Here is a 17,863-nt window from a genome sequence, read left to right on the forward strand (position 1 = left end):
TCCTCACAGGATGTGTCTATCAGCAGAATTTTGAGCACAGGTTTTATATATTAAATCAAATATATAATTAATAAGTAATAAGTATCCACCATCTAAGAAACTGAATCAAGATGGAGTGTTATTAAAGGCATTAATTTAACTTCTAAATATTTTTAAAATAATATTTTTAAAAATTATTTTCAAAATATTATTTAAAAAATATAAATAAATGGCCCTGGCTGGTTGGCTCAGTAGTAGAGCATCAGTCTGGCTTGTAAATGTCCCTAGATTGATTCTTGGTCAGCACACACAGGAGAAGGGACCATCGGCTTCTCCACCCTTCCCCTTTCTCTCTCTTTTGCTTTCTCTTTCCCTCCTATAGCCATGGCTTGATTGGTTCAAACTCACCACTCCTGGCATTGAGAATGGCTCCATGGAACCTCTGCCTCAGGCACTAAAAATAGCTCCATTGAGAGCACAGCCCCAGATGGGCAGAGCATCGGCCCAAGACAGGGGGTTGCCGGGTGGTTCCCAGATGGGGTGCGTGCAGGAGTCTGTTTCTCTATCTCCCCTTCTATCACTTGGAAAATGAAGGGAAAAATTATAAATTTAAATATAAATAAATAATTTAAGGTTGAGCTATACTGTTTCTGCTCTGACTGTACACATATACCGCTTTTTTTTATCCAGCTTTGCTTTATTGTGCCTCACACATTGTGCATTGCTTACAAAGTGAAGGCAAGACCCTCCACCAGCAAAAAGATTACCACTTACCCTACTGTGGTGACCTAGAATCAAACCCACAATATCTCCAAGGTATGCTTCTACCTAAAGTGCTATTATATCATACTGAGCATAGAAGTCTCTTTAACACGGAGGTCCAGGAGAGAGAAAAAAATCATTGTTTTTTACAACTTTATTTTAAATTGGTCATTCTTTAGTGTCACACATACCTGGAAATAAGTCTTTAAAATTTAAGAAGAAACATTTAGTCCTTCATAAGAAAAAAAAAGATAAGGAAGTTAAGTTTTATTAAACTAAAATAACATGAGGAGGTGTGCAGGTAAACTAGAAATAGCCTTAGTAGTCAAATGGCATCATCATGCCATGAAAGTTCAGCATTTACCACTGGCTTATGATTCCACTGCACAACTTTTTAGGCGCTAAAGCCTTGTATTTCAAACTCTTTAACAATGGGGAAATCATTATGCTGGCTTATTTAGAATTCTTTGTGAAGTCTGAGTGACATTTGAAGTGTCGTGGCAGGTCCAGAGGCAGATATGGGAAAGCTCCAGCACTCCTGGTTGAAGCCATCTCATAAACAAATGGAATTACAGCAAGGACCAAAGTATGAAGCATTAACTTTTTTTTTTCCGAAGCTGGAAATGGGGAGACAGTCAGACAGACTCCCACATGTGCCCGACGAGGATCCACCCGGCACACCCACCAGGGGGCAATGCTCTGCCCACCAGGGGCGATGCTCTGCCCATCCGGGGCGTCGCTCTGCTGCGACCAGAGCCTTTCTAGTGCCTGAGGCAGAGGCCATGGAGCCATCCCCAGCACCGGGGCCAGCTTTGCTCCAATGGAGCCCTGGCTGCGGGAGGGGAAGAGAGAGACAGAGAGGAAGGAGATAGGGAGGGGTGGGGAAGCAGATGGACTCTTATCCTGTGTGCCCTGGCCGGGAATCGAACCCAGGACTTCTGCACACCAGGCCGACGCTCTACCACTGAGCCAACCGGCCAGGGCCTGAAGCATTAACTTTTAATTCATCATTGTCTTAGAAACTGAAGGACTCTGAGAAGTTAAACAAAAGGTCATTAAGGATAACCCACTAGAAATACATTCCAAAGAAGAAGAAAGTAAACAATGAACCTCAAACAGTTCAAGACAAGGCACCCTAACAGTATGTAGGACCAAAGATAAAAGTCTGAAGAGAAAATAAAAAGCTTTGAGACTGGCCTTTAGGATGATGTATATGAGAGCGGGAAGAAATTCTAGCTAAAGCCTTTCAAGATCCAACAGATTATACTTTTTGATGGCCAACAGTATCACTCTGACCTTGACTGTTGCTGTAGAAAATAGGGGGGCATTCAAATGTGGCCATGCAATTGTTCCATGTCAGTCAGACACTGAGGATAATGATAGCCAAAGAATAAAGGTCCTTTTGTAAAATTCTTTGTTCTCTGTGGGAGGAAAATCTGAGAAATATTCTCTATTATAACCCAAATGGTATTCTTTCTCACATTCCATAATAAAGGGGAAAGGGAAGAGTATTATTAAATGGAAAAAAAAAAGTTTACAAAGGAAAATATATACATAAAGAAACTTTGGTTTATTGCATGTTATTATAGTCTAGAATTCTACAAGGTACTTTAACCATGTGAATTTATTTAATTCTAAAACCACTCAGAGGTATTAATTATTTTTTTATTATTTTTTTGTAAACATGAAAAGAGAGATGCCATTAGCCAAAGGCCACTTAGTGACTCAGCAATGGAGGTAAGATTTGCTCCACAATCTGATTACTCCACACCCTTAGTTTTTAACCATTATATTTCTCCACCCATTAAGAAATCTCCAGAGTTGCGGGATCATTTCTAGTAAATTATATCTTTTCATCCAACTACTGTGAACAAATATTATCTAGCAAAAACTGAATTCCACCACATGCTACAGATAAATATCTGATCTCTAGAGGGCTACTAAAAGTCCACCTATTGAGGACATTCGCTATGAAGCTACCCTTGGCCCTTCTACCCATCAAGTTCTAAAGGACCTGAGTGATGATGATTTCACTCAATGACAAGGATCCTAGTGAAAAGAATCTGACCACAGCAACTCATGTAGTATCTGAAAGGCTTCACACTCATTAAACCCTAATCATGACAGAAAAACTCCACAATCCTTTGGGAGAAATATCCAATTAATGCTAATCTACCTGAAAGGTTAAAATCTTTGCAGAAGTTGTTTTAATGCCAGTTAACCAAAAACAATCAAGGAAGACTCACACAAAATGATCAAGTAAAGTAGAATATTCAATTTTTCTTATTTAAGCATTATTTCAAGTGTTGATAATGAAATAATTTGCTCCCAAAATAGATTAACTCTTAGGCCCTGGCCAGTTGGCTCAGTGGTAGAGCGTCGGCCTGCCGTGCAGGAGTCCTGGGTTCAATTCCCGGCCAGGGCACACATCTCCTTCTCCACTCCTCCCCCTCTCCTTCCTCTCTGTCTCTCTCTTCTCCTCCTGCAGCTAAGGCTCCCTTGGAGCAAGGTTGGCCCAGGCACTGAGGATGGCTCTATGGCCTCTGCTTCAGGCACTAGAATGGCTCTGGTTGCAACAGAGCAGCACCCCAGATGGGCAGGGCATCGCCCCCTGTTGGGCATGCTGGGTGGACCCCAGTCGGGTGCATGTGGGAGTCTGTCTGACTGCCTCCCTTTTCCAACTTCAGAAAAATACCAAAAGAAATGGATTAACTCTTCTAGTAGAAAACCCTCCTCTATATTCATGTGACTTTTTAAAATTCTTTTTTGCCAAATGAACAAATACTGTCTTAAATAAGTACCTCCTTTCATAATAGTATAAAAACTATAATATTATGTGATTTCTGAGAAAGTCTTCATTAGACCTCAGTAAGATTAACCATTCACAATAGGAAGCCATTTCAAATGCAGCATTTGGGAGGGATCATCCATTCATCCATCACAGAGACTAACACATTCTCCATGTTAGACTGAAGGTTAGAACTTAATGAGAAGTTACTGACAGCTTTCATCTTCACAGCTGCCCCAGAATCTGTTAGCAAGTCTGTTCTTCTAACAGACAGATACTAAAAGAAACTTACAGCCTTCCAATGAACACAACAAAAGAAATACAACCCCCTAAAAAACTATGCCTTCAATCCATTGAACTAAGTAAAGGCACCCTTTAGTGGTTATCAACAAAGTATATTTAACAAATCTAGTTGTATATTTTTATCATCTTTAATAAAAGGATTTCTAGCAAACAAATAGTAAAAAGCATTCAATGTGAATGTGTCAGAATTTCCAAATTCTTTTGCTTTTTAAACTGCAATTCTCATATTGCAGTTCTAACCAATATTCTTGTCAGCAGCACTCAATTAAAATGTATGTAGTGTAATAGCATAAACTATCTTGATTAATTTTCAAAACAATCTTCTGTGATAGGTACTATTGATCCTTTTTTTTGCAGATAAGCAACTGAAGTTCTGAGAAGTTAAGGAACATGCCTAGATTACATTGTCAGGTATTAGCAGAATAACTAATTCTTTTCCACTTTAATAAAAATCTACTTTTCATAGATACAGAGAATCAGCCTTAGAACTGAAGTGAGAATAAAAAAATTTTCTATCTTAATGTATATTAATAACAGCATCTTTTTAAAATTTTATGTACTAGAGTAAAAGCAAGTTGAAATTAATTTTTAGACTAAGTCCTACATAATTTACATATATATGTAATTCTAATAAAGTTTAAATATATAAATATGTATATATTAAACAAATCAGTGCTCAGTAGATAAAGTAGGCACCCTTCTTTGTAAAAAAAAAAAATCGTGAAAGACTGAAATAAATCCTCCATCAAAATTCTGAGAACACTGCTATCCTCACCACACTTGTCATCAGAATTTCACAGTTCCTTAAATTTCTACCATGAGTCATATTCTTGAGTTGAGGCATCAAAGACTCTTGTTAAAACTACTCTGTTATTGGGTGAGGCCGGAGGTGTATCACATTAAGTTATTATGAGCCACTAATATCATTCTACAATCCTGTTTAGCTAACTGTAATCATCTAGCAGGTCCTTGAAGAACTACATCACCCAGAACAAAAGCAGATAAGTCTGATACTACAGGATGGAGAAGGAAAAGTATTCATAAGTTTGTTATTACTAAAATACACATTTAAATTTTTTCTGCCAGGTTTTCCTCAGGCTGATGGAAATGGCCATTGAATACATTAATGTGCATAGCATTGTAATTAGACAGACATTTTTACATTCTACAGCTTATAGAACAGCATATCCTCAGCAGAGCTGTGCCTCCCAATAATGATATTAGACATTTCAGATAGTCAGGGCTCTCTCTCATGATGCTAACCATATGTGGCTCTTCAGAGCACATTTTCTGTCACCTTTTCTTCTTCCAACTTCTATTCTGTTACTTTTCTTTCTGTCAGAAGAAAATGTAGCAGGAGTGGCATCTAAGGCTACATTTTTCATTTATAAACAATAATTGCATATTTATGGGTAAACAGTCACCTAAATATCAAAGGAAAGTCTAAGACTGGTGCCAGGCATAATAGCATAGCTCACACTAAAACAGCTCTTGGAATCACAAACTACCCATCACAGACTTTCTTATGAAAACTCCTCCTGGTCCAACCTATACTTAAATAGAGCATGAAAAAACTAAAAAATAGTTACTTGGGATATGCATTGTTTTATAATGCATTTTAATAACAATTCCAAGAGTGAGGGTTAAATTTTTCAATAGTTTCACAGTTTTCTATATCTAGGTCCAGATAGTTGCATATCTCTGCATTCCAGTCTCAAAATATAACAGATTTAGTGATGATCCTAGAGGATATTCCCTCTAAGAACATGGTTGACGCCATAAATATTCACAATGTTCATCCAGTTCTACTCAAACCATAGCAAGTCAAGTATCTACCGACTTAAAATGTCTTAACATTAGCTTTTCACTTCCAAAAAGTATAAAAGTTTTTCCCTTCATTACTCCTATCAAATAGTTAATATTCTAATTATCTAGAGATCTCATATAAAAATAACTTGAAAAATCAATAAATGAATAAATCAAGGCAAAGGACAGCTCACAAATGAGGAAGCACAACTATAATAAAAATGGTTCAGAAGGTTTCAGAATATGGCAGCAGAGTAGGCAGATGCATAGACATCCAGCTCTCACCACCAAACTGGAATACAAATGAATCTAGGAAAAATCAGCATGAAAAACCAACTCTGGACTACCAGAACAGCTCTCAAAAACCAAGAAGCAAAGAAGAAGCCACAACAAACCTGGTAGGGAGTGCCTGAATCTCCTTTGCTTACAGGAATGGAGGGGGGGTGAGGATGAAAGCCCAGAAGGGATCTCACTCGAGGGAAAAGAGCATAAAATACAGCTCACAGCCACTTGCCTGGGGACCAGGGAGTGAGGTGTATTGAAAAGACCAGCTTATCTCCCAAGTGGAAAGGAGAGAGAGGGGGATAGACTGTGGGGGGCTAAGGAATGCAGGAGATGACCTAAAAAAGTTGACTCATCCATGCTGGAGGCGGCCATAGCTGGGGGAGGGACTGATTCTTCCCCACAAAACAGTACTGAATTGCTTCCAGATCAGAAATCTCCAGACATCTCTCCAGCTCCAATAAGCACAACAAGACACAGCTGAAAACAAGAAGTGGGGAAGAGGGGCAGTAACTCAGGTCTCCATGGAGATATGAGATACACCTCCCCCTACTGAAGCTGAGAAAACACCCTGCCCCCAGAGAGATTAGTTGGTGGAAGAGGCCTTCAGAGTCTCAGGTTACACCCATTGCATTCCTGGATACAGTTTCAAGGAAGCCCCCTGCTGAGATCAGTAAACAAGACTATCACCTGTTAAGAAAATAAACAAATCAAAACTTCAAAGCTGCCCAAATCTGAAAGTGGATTACAAATAATAGCTGATACAACCCAAGAAGACCTAGAAATAACACAATTGAAAACTGGAGGCAGACAACACCAGCCTAGACTCAACCAACTCTACAAACAAAACACCAACAATGAGAAGACAAAAAAGTGCAATCCAAATGAAAACACAAGAGAATCCTTCAGGAGATGAACTGAGTGATATGGAAATAATCAAACTTCCAGATGCGGAGTTCAAAATAATAATTGTAAGGATGCTTAGGGATCTTAGAACAACAATGGATGGTCATTATGAACACCTAAATAAAGAAATAGCAAGTATAAAAAAGAATCAGTTGGAGATGACAAATACAATATCAGAAATAAGGACCACAATGGAAGAAATTAAAAACAGGATAGATAGAGCTGAGGATTGAATTAGCGAGTTGGAGGACAACTGGAATGAAGGCATGAAAGCAGAGAAGAAAAAAGAAAAGAAACTCAAAAAGACTGAGGAAACTCTTAGAGAGCTCTGTGACAACATGAAGAGAAATAACATCTGCATCATAGGGGTTCCTGAAGAAGAAAAAGAACAAGGGATAGAGACTTTGTTCAATCATATCATAGCTGAAAACTTTATTAATTAATGCAGAAGAAACTCTCACAAATTCAAGAAGCACAGAGGAATCCATTAAAGAGAAACCCAAAGAAACCTACAACAAGACAGATCATAATTAAAATACCAAAGTTAGCGATAAAGAGAAAATATTAAAAGCTGCAAGAGAAAAAAAAGCTATCACCTACAAAGGAGCTCCCATAAGGATGACATCCAACTTCTCAACAGGAACACTTGAGGCCAGAAGGGAATGGCAAGAAATATTCAAAGTAATGCAGAAAAAGAACCTACAACCAAGAATACTTTATCCAGCAAGGCTATCGTTTAAAATCGAAGGAGAAATAAAAAGCTTTCCAGACAAAAAAAAAAAAAAACAACTCAAGAAATTCATTACAACCAAACCAATGCTGCAGGAAACGTTAAGGGGCCTGTTGTAAACAGATCAAAGTGGGAAAAGAATATAGCAAAAAAGGAATACAGCTTTAAAGAATAAAATGGCAATAAACAACTACATATCAATAATAACCATAAATGTAAATGGATTAAATGATCCAATCAAAACACATAGGGTAGCTGTGTGGATAAGAAAACAGGACCCGTACTTATGCTGTCTATAAGAGACACACCTTAGAACAAAAGATACACATAGATTGAAGGTAAAAGGATGGAAAAAAACATTTCATGCAAATGGATATGAAAAAAAAGCTGGGGTAGCAATACTTATATCAGACAAATTGGACTTTAAAACAAAGGATATAGTAAGAGATAAAGAAGGCCACTACATAATGATAAAGGGAGTAATCCAAAAGGAAGATATAACTATTATAAATATCTATGCACCTAATATAGGAGCACCTAAATATATGAAGCAGATTTTGATGGATTTAAAGGGTGAGATCAACAGCAATACTATAATAGTAGGGGATTTCAATACCCCACTAACATCACTAGATAGATCCTCAAGAAAGAAAATTAACAAAGAAACAGCAGACTTATTGGACACACTAGATCAACTCGATTTAATAGATATCTTCAGAACCTTTCACCATAAAGCAGCAGAATATACATTCTTTTCAAGTGCTCATGGTACATTCTCTAGGATAGACCACATGTTAGGGCACAAAAGTGGTCTCAACAAATTTAAGAAGATTGAAATCATATCAAGCACTTTCTCCGATCACAATGGCATGAAACTAGAAATGAACCACAACAGAAAAACTCAAAAATTCTCATGGAAACTAAATAGCAGGTTGTTAAATAATGAATGGATTAAGAATGAGATCAAAGAAGAAATTAAAAAAAAATCCAGAAATGAATAACAATGAGCATACAACAACTCAAAATTTATGGGACACAGCAAAAGCAGTACTGGGAGGGAAGTTCATAGCACTACAGGCACATTTTAAGAAGCCAGAAAAAGCTCAAATAAACAACTTAAAACTGCATCTAAAAGAACTACAAAAAGAACAGCAAGTAAACCCCAGAGGTAGTAGAAGGAAGGAAATAATAAAGATCAGAGCAGAAATAAATGACATAGAGGCTAAAGAAACAATACAGAGGATCAATGAAAATAGGAGCTAGTTCTTTGAAAAGGTAAACAAGATAGATGAACCTTTAACTAGACTCACCAAGAAAAAGAGAGAGAGGACTCAAATAAATAAAATTAGAAATGAGAGTGGAGAAATAATAACGGACACAACAGAAATATAAAATATTGTAAGAAAATACTATGAAGAACTGTATGCCAAAAATTAGACAACCTAGATGAAATGGACAAATTCCTTGAAACATACAATCTTCAAAAATCAACCTGGAAGAATCAGAAAACCGAAACAGACTGATTACACCAAATGAGATTGAAACAGTTATCAAAAAACTCCCAACAAACAAAAGTCCGGGGCCTGATGGCTTCACAACTGAATTCTACCAAATATTCAAAGAACTAACTCCTATCCTTCTCAAACTATTTCAAAAAATTCAAGAGGAAGGAAGACTTCCAAGCTCCTTTTATGAGGCGAGCATAATTCTGATTCCAAAACCAGGCAAAGACAACACAAAGAAAGAAAATTATAGGCCAACATCTCTGATGAATATAGATGCTAACATCCTCAACAAAATATTAGCAAACCGGATCCAACAATATATGGAAAAATCATACACCATGATCAAGTGAGATTTATTCTGGGGAGGCAAGGCTGGTACAATATTCATAAATCAATCAATGTGATTCATCACATAAACAAAAAGAAGGAGAAAAACCATATTATAATTTCAATAGATGCAGAAAAAGCATTTGATAAAATCCAGCACCCATTCATGATCAAAACTCTCAGCAAAGTGGAAATAAAGGGAACATACCTCAACATGATAAAAGCCATCTATGACAAACCCACAGCCAATATCATTTTCAATGGGCAAAAATTAAAAGCAATACCTTTAAGATCAGGAACAAGGCAGGGGTGTCCCTTTCGCCACTCTTATTTAACATAGTTCTGGAAGTCCTAGCCATAGCAATCAGACAAGAAGAAGAAATAAAAGGCATTCAAGTTGGAAAAGAAGAAGTAAAACTATCATTATTTGCAGACGATATGATATTGTATATAGAAAACCCTAAAGTCTTAGTCAAAAAACTACTGGACCTGATAAATGAATTCAGCAAAGTGGCAGGATATAAAACTAATACTCAGAAATCAGAGGCATTTTTATATGCCAACAATGAACAGTCAGAAAGAGAAATTAAGGAAACAATCCCCTTCACTATTACAACCAAAAAAACTAAGTACCTAGGAGTAAACTTAACCAAGGAGACTAAAGACTTGTACTCGGAAAATTACAAAGCATTGATAAAAGAAATCAAGGAAGATACAAACAAGTGGAAGCATATACCGTGCTCATGGTTAGGAAGAATAAACATCATTAAAATGTCTATATTACCTGAAGCAATCTATAAATTCAATGCAATACCAATTAAAATACCAATGACATACTTCAGAGATACAGACCACATATTCCAAAAATTTATATGGAACCAAAAAAGAACACAAATAGCCTCAGCAATCTTAAAAAAGAAGAATAAAGTGGGAGATATCACACTTCCTGATATCAAGTTATACTACAAGGCCATTGTACTCAAAACAGCCTGGTACTGGTATAAGAACAGGCATATAGATCAATGGAATAGAACAGAGAACCCAGAAATAAACCCACAGCTCTATGGACAACTGATATTTGACAAAGGAGGTAAGGAAATACAATGAAGTAAAGACAGCCTCTTTAACAAATGGTGTTGGAAAAATTGGACAGCTACCTGCAAAAAAATGAAACTAGATCACCAGCTTACACCACTCACAGAAATAAACTCAAAATGGATAAAAGACTTAAATGTAGGCCGTGAAACCATAAGCATCTTAGAAGAAAACATAGGCAGTAAGCTCTCCGACATCTCTCAGAGCAATATATTTGCTGATTTATCTCCACGGGGAAGTGAAATAAAAGACAGGATAAACAAATGGGACTATATCAAACTAAAAAGCTTTTGCACAGCTAAAGACAATAAGAGCAGAATAAAAAGACAAACTACACAATAGGAGAACATATTTGACAATACGTCTGATAAGGGATTAATAACCAAAATTTATGAAGAATTTGTAAATCTCAACACCAGGAAGACAAACAATCCAATCCAAAAATGGGCAAAAGAAATGAATAGACACTTCTCTAAAGAGGACATACAGATGGCCAATAGGCATATGAAAAAATGCTCAACATCACTAATCATTAGAGAAATGTAAAATAAAACCACAATGAGATATCACCTCACACCAGTCAGAATGGTGCTCATCAACAAAACAACACAGAATAAGTGCTGGCAAGGATGTGGAAAAAAGCGAACCCTCCTGCACTGCTGTTGGGAATGCAGACTGGTGCAGCCACTGTGGAAAACAGTATGGAGTTCCTCAAAAAACTGAAAATCGAACTGCCTTTTGACCCAGCTATCCCACTTTTAGGAATATACCCCGAAACACCATAGAACAGCTCCAAAAGGAGAAATGCACCCCCATGTTTGTGGCAGCATTGTTCACAATAGTGAAGATCTGGAAACAGCCCAAGTGTCTGTCAGAGGACGAGTGGATTAAAAAGCTTTGGTACATATATACTATGGAATACTACTCAGCCAGAAGAAATGATGACCTGTGATCATTTACAATAACATGGATGGACCTTGATAACATTATATGGCATGAAATAAGGAAATCAGAAAAAACTAAGAACTATATGAATCCATACATAGATAGGACATAAAAATGAGACTCAGAGACATGAACAAGAATGTGATGGCAACAGGGGGGTGGGGGTTGGGGAGGGGGCGAGGAAGGAGAGAGGGGGTGGGGGAGGGGAGGGGCACAAAGAAAACCAGATAGAAGGTGACAGAAGACAATTTGACTTTGGGGGAGGGGTATACAGCACAATCAAATGTCAAAATAATCTGGAGATGTTTTCTCTCAACATTTGTATCCTGATTTATCAATGTCACTGCATTAAATTTAATTAAAAATAATAATAATAATAATAATAAAGACACATGCAGCCCCATGTTCACCGCAGCATTGTTCACAGTGGCCAAGACATGGAAACATCAAAAAAGCCCTTCAATAGATGACTTGATAAAGAAGATGTGGTACATATATATATATATATATACTATGGAATACTACTCAGCCATAAGAAATGATGATATATTGCCATTTACGACAACATGTATAGCCCTTAAGAACATTATACGGCTTGAAATAGAAAGAGCTTAGAACTATATGATTTCATACATAGGTGAGATATAAAACTGAGACTCATTGACATAGATAAAAGTGAAGTGGTTACCAGGGGAAGAGAAATGTGGGAGAGGATATGGGGGGAAGGGAAAAAAAGGGACAAATATACGATATAAGGTGACAAAATGATTTGACTTTGGGTGATAGTTATATGGTTATACAACATAATCAATGTCACTCTGCTAAATTTAATTATCTAAATAAAAATTTTAAAAATGTGAAATTTCAAGAATATTTATGTGAAGGCAGTAGGAAAAAAGATAGAAAAGAAGAACTTGTTTAAAAGCATGATGATAATGACATACTCTAAAGTACACAATGACGACACTTAGAATATTTCTAAAAGAATTAAAGAATATATTCTGGATATGAATTTCTTTTTCTTTCAAAAGAATTATGCATCAGGTGATGTTGCAGAAAAAGTTAGAACTTAATATAGCTTGATCTGATGGATGGTAAAAATGGGCCATACATAGCAGGACAATCTATGATGAGAATGACATTCTTAGAGTATTTGTTTGTTATAATATCTTTTTCTCACCCATAAAGTTGTTTGTGGTGTGTTATCAGTTTTTTCTGTAACATTGCATTCCCTGATAATGTTGATGTCTTTTATTTCATAAATAAAACAGTTTCGCTTTGGGTTAAAAAAAATAATAAAGGGCAGCTTGTATGCAATATACATAAATAAAATTTATTTTAAGTAAAAAAATGGTTCAAAATTGTTCAGGGTTTTTTAATAAAATAAAAATCATGTAAACAAAAAAACATATTCAACATTCAACATTTTAATTATGTAAAATAAAATTATGGTTGAGAACAAAAATTGGTCAATGGTTTTGAAAGGTAATTTAGCAAAAATATAAGTCAAATGTATGAAAATAAAAGCCTTTGAACTCAAAGAAAAAAAATTAAATGCAAAGGGACATATGTAAAAATCGGTTTTCCACAGAATTTGTCCTAATATGGGAAAACTAGAAATAATCTAATATTCAACAATAGGGGAACAACTATGTAAATAGTGGTAAAAAATGAGGAGATGTGAGAAGATTGGTCAGATGGGAGAGAACTGTTGGAGTGATAGGTACATGAATTTATTATACTCTCCATTAAAAAGGGGGAAATTCTTAAACTATTGCACTAAACATAAGGAAATTCATGCATGTTAGGAGAAAAAACATAGAAATACCACAAAATGTTAGTAGTAAATAAGTTTTCTTTTAAAGAGTACTTTTTCAGAGCAGTTTCAGGTTGATAATAAAATTGAGGGTAAAGTACAGAGATTCCCATGTTATCCTCTGCCCTCACACATGAAACCTCCCACACAATCAACATCATTCACCAGAATGGTACATAGTTTACCTAGAATGAACTGATATTATTTTTTTAAAGATCCACTTTTTTATTGAATTTATTGGGCTGACAGTAGGTAATAAAATTATATAGGTTTCAGATGTACAATTCTATAATACATTATTTGTATATTGTATTGTACATTCACCTCCCCAAGCTGTGTCTACTTCTATCACCATTAATTTTCCCTTTACCCTCTTCTACCTTTGCCCATTTCCCTTTCCTTCTTATACCCACACTGTTTTCTGTATCTATGAGGTTTTTTTATTCTCCTTTTTCAGCCAGCTCCCCAATGATACAATGAACTGATATCATAATCACCTAAAGTCTATACTTTACATAGGGTTTCCACTCGGTGATGTATATTTAACAGGTTTGGATAAATGTACATTGACATGCATCTATCATTATAATATCATACAGAGTATTTTTACTGTTCCAAAAATCTATGCTGGCCCTGGCCAGTTTGCTCAGTAGTAGAGTGTCAACCTGGCATGTGGAAGTCCTAGGTTTGATTCCCAGTCAGGGCACACAGGAGAACTGACCATCTGCTTCTCCCCACTTTCCCCTCCTCCTTCTTTTTTTCACTTTCTTCACCTCCTGCAACTATGGCTCAGTTGGTCTGAGCATGTTGGCCCCAGGCACTGAGGATGGCTCCATGTTGCTTCCACCTCAGGTGCTAAAAATAGCTTAGTTGCAAGCTTGGGCTCTAGATGGGCAAATCATGGGCCCCAAACAGAGTTTGCTGGGTGGATCCCAGTCTGGGCCCATGGGGTCTTTTTCTCTATCTCTCCTCCTCTCACTTAAATGAAAAAAAAATCTTCTGTGCTCTGTCCATTCATCTCTCCTCCTCCTCCTATACCCCTGGCAGCCACTGAGCTTTTTATTATCTCCATAGTGTTGCCTTTCCCAGAATGTCATATAGTTGGAATCAAATAGCATAAACAAGGTTCTTAAATTTTTTTAATCAACATTTATAATTAAAAACTAATCATTTGCAATTAAGCATTACCCTCTTCACAAAACCCATGGAAACATTGATGGGTTTCCATAATAATTCTTCCATAAATGTAAAAAAGGTATTGATAAAATAAAGCCTTCAGGAAGATAAAGAAAACTGATACATTAATAATAACAGTTCAACTACAGAACACTAGAAGAAAAAACTTATTTTAAAGAAATATTATAAGATAATAAATGGTTTCTTTATATAAACAAAATTCTTGGGAAACATATCTGCCCTTGGCAATGAAACACCTTGGCAGACTCAAGACTGGATTGTGGACAAGGAAGAGCTAGAGAACAAAAGAGAGGAAGAAGCAGATAGCTATTCAATAACTGAATGTTTTCAGGGGGGAAAAAATAAGAAGAATGCCTTATGCACAAAGTTAAAAAAGAAAAAGAAAGAAGACATAAATGTGGTTTATAAGACTTTGCTGAGATGACTTTATAATATTTCCAAACTGCAGAAACTGAAAGGACTTCTATTATTTTCCAGCCCTTCAGTATACTTTGGAAAAGAACCATGACCTGAGGTATTGTTGTCTTTGGAGACTAAGAGAAATGTAGTTCTCTGCTATCATTACTCTGATCCTCTCCAATTATAACCCATTGCAGGCAGTTAAGTGGGGCCTTTGCAGCTTGGTGACTACTAAATAATTGGAGTTGAGATGTCAAATATTTCCCTAATGAGCTCAAGGTCCAAAGTAAATTCTGGACTGCAACCACATTAGCGAAGCATTTCAATGTGTCTGCTTCCGATAGGTAAGAGCCGTTATGCCTCCAAAAACAAACGTGTGGATCCTTGAGGGAAAACAAAGAAAGAAAATGAGGATAAAGAAAAAACGAAACCTCTTTCTGTAATAATTAAGAAGACTTTCATTTTTAAATTCTATCACTCAGGTTTAGAGACTCAGCCCTAGAATAACTGATCCTGAACACCGTTAATTCTATTCAAATCTAACTAAATATAGAAACTTGGAGAAAGAAATAGTCTTTGGAAAACAAAATGTATCATAAGCCATCTTCAGAAATGATGAGTATATTGGTGAAAGCTCTGCTATTTTTGACAAAAGGGGTAGCTGGCACCTCTTAGCACAGATAAACACAGGTGTTACTTCTAAGCACAGCCAAGCCTCATCTCCCAGTGAACACTCCAGGTTCCTGCCTGTTCTGTCATGCTGAGGTGAAGGTGAACCAGAGAGTACCGTAACTCCCAGTCTGGATGACTCTGACTGCAGTAAACTTCTTGTCTAAATAAGTAGTTAGACCTGAACAAAGATATTGATGGGGCTTGCTACCCTGAAATTTAAAGGAGCAATATGGTGATTAAGGGTTATCATTATCATAAATAAAGAAGGTAGAGTCTCATAGCTTTGGTTAAAGGTGTAATCCGAGACTCCACTAAAGCTAGTTGAAATGGTCTTCAAATAATGATACCATTACAGCAAGAATGTGGAAATTTAAAATAAGCAGATTGCACTAGAAAATAATGTTGTACAGTCCCTCCTCCTCATTGAAACAATAATTATAAGCAACCCATGGTATTATGAACACAGCTATTTGAATTATGTTTTATTAAACACAAGCTTTCCAATCCTTTGAATCAGCATGTTGGCTTGGAAGCAGGCTTTGCCTCACTATTTGGAGTGTGGACACGTTTGTGCTTGTCTCTTTTTATTGCTTTGGGGATTTTCCCAATGTAAATCCTCTTGGAACTCAATTCTCCAGCTTTGTACAGATGTACTGTAACTGACTCTTTGTTTATGATCCTGTATCCAGTATTTTTTTAATGGGAGTAGACAGATTAGACACACTTCTAAGGGATCTATTGTGCATTGTGAGTACTGTGTGCTTAATTGCAAAAAGAAAAAAAAAACCAGCTGCTTAATTTATGGATATCAGCAATAAGGCCAGCAATTTCGACATGGAAAGTGGAACTCTCATCATTCATAAAGTTGGCAAGAGTTTCTTTTAAATTTCAGACTGAACAAGAATCTCTTTGTTTTTCTCCAATTACTTTTTCAAACAACCAAATTGAGTGCTCATGGAAGGTGCTTGTTTTTCTAAGTGAAGTCCTCTATTTCACCAATGAACAGGTGCAACAGAGGGAGTGGCATTGGAGACATTACAAATGTCCCCAAATTCCACTAGCATGCTTTAAACTTAATCTAGATGTTTCGAGGGATCAATAAAGTTGAGCCTCTGTGGCCTATCTTAGTCTATTATTTGATATTATCTATAAAACCACCAATTACAATGGTAATTTTTCAGAATCAGCTAGGCCTGAGGAAAAAACGAGCTATTTTTCTAATATATTACATCACACAACTTTGACTCATTTCCTCTCTATTTGGTCCAGAGCTATCAATATCATAGGGACGCCTCAAGGGCCTCCAACTAAAACAGAGATGGTATGTTGAGGACAGGGAGGGCAAAGCCAATGCCAACAGCTCTTTTCTTGGCCTTACCTTACTTTTCTCCTGCTCTCTTTCTGATCATTTCTTTGACCAAATTCACCATTTTCCCTCCTAATAGTGAATGTTTGGGGGAATATTTTGGTGATATGAAGGAGCTCAAAATGATATTTATCTTGATTTATCAGTCACAGTTTTTTCAGACATGAGAATTCAATTGCACTCTTTTCTTCTTTTCTTTTCTTTTCTTTTCTTTTATTTTTTTTTATTCAGTGAGAGGAAGGAAAGCAGAGACAGACTCCTGCATGCGCCTTGACCAGGATCCACCTTGCAAGCCCACTAGGAGGAATTCTCTGCCCATCTGGGGCATTGCTCCATTGCTCAGCAACTGAGCTCTTCTTAGCTCCTAAGGAGGAGGAGGCCATGGAGCCATCCTCACAGCCCGGGGCCAACTTGCTCCAATTTAGCCATGGTTGCAGGAGGGGAAGAGAACTCCACCACTGAGCCAAACGGCCAGGACCCAATTGCACTTTCTAATAACACTGTTTTTGCAGTCCTGAGACTTTGGAACCATCTTGAAATAAGACTGGGTGGAACAATAAATAATTACTGTCTTCAAAAAATTAAATTTTCTTAGATGAGAGTCAGAAAGAATTTGATTTAATTATGAATATATTTTCAAAGGAAAATAGTCTTAAAGTGGAGTTTCAATGTATTGTGAACAGATGACCTTTAGCGTGAAACAACGTCAGAGGAATAAGTCATGAAAAGTACCTGTTTCACAATAAGTAAAAGGAATAAAAAAAGCAAATACATGCACATGGATAATATTGTTTTTAAAAATAAAAACGTCAGTTCATTAAACAGAGGCATTCTATTCTAAATTGTTCCACCAGAGCTTCTAAAATTCCCAAATGCAGCAGATTTGGGGTTGCTAATAATTGAGTCTGGATTCATGTCCACAAATTGAAGATAACATGTTCCCATATCCCATTACTAATTCCTTTAACAAGACTTCCTCTAGCCT

At 36.6% G+C, this 17,863-nt stretch overlaps 1 non-coding gene across 1 annotated transcript; it reads left to right on the top strand.

The window, feature by feature from the left end:
* The first annotated feature begins 3,090 nt into the window (after positions 1 to 3,090).
* Positions 3,091 to 3,166, top strand: TRNAG-GCC (transfer RNA glycine (anticodon GCC)). The gene has a single exon. It is a non-coding gene; the product is annotated as a tRNA-Gly (tRNA).
* Positions 3,167 to 17,863: the final 14,697 nt, after the last annotated feature.

Source organism: Saccopteryx bilineata, chromosome 3 (assembly GCF_036850765.1).
Source record: "Saccopteryx bilineata isolate mSacBil1 chromosome 3, mSacBil1_pri_phased_curated, whole genome shotgun sequence".
Classification (NCBI taxonomy): domain Eukaryota; kingdom Metazoa; phylum Chordata; class Mammalia; order Chiroptera; family Emballonuridae; genus Saccopteryx; species Saccopteryx bilineata.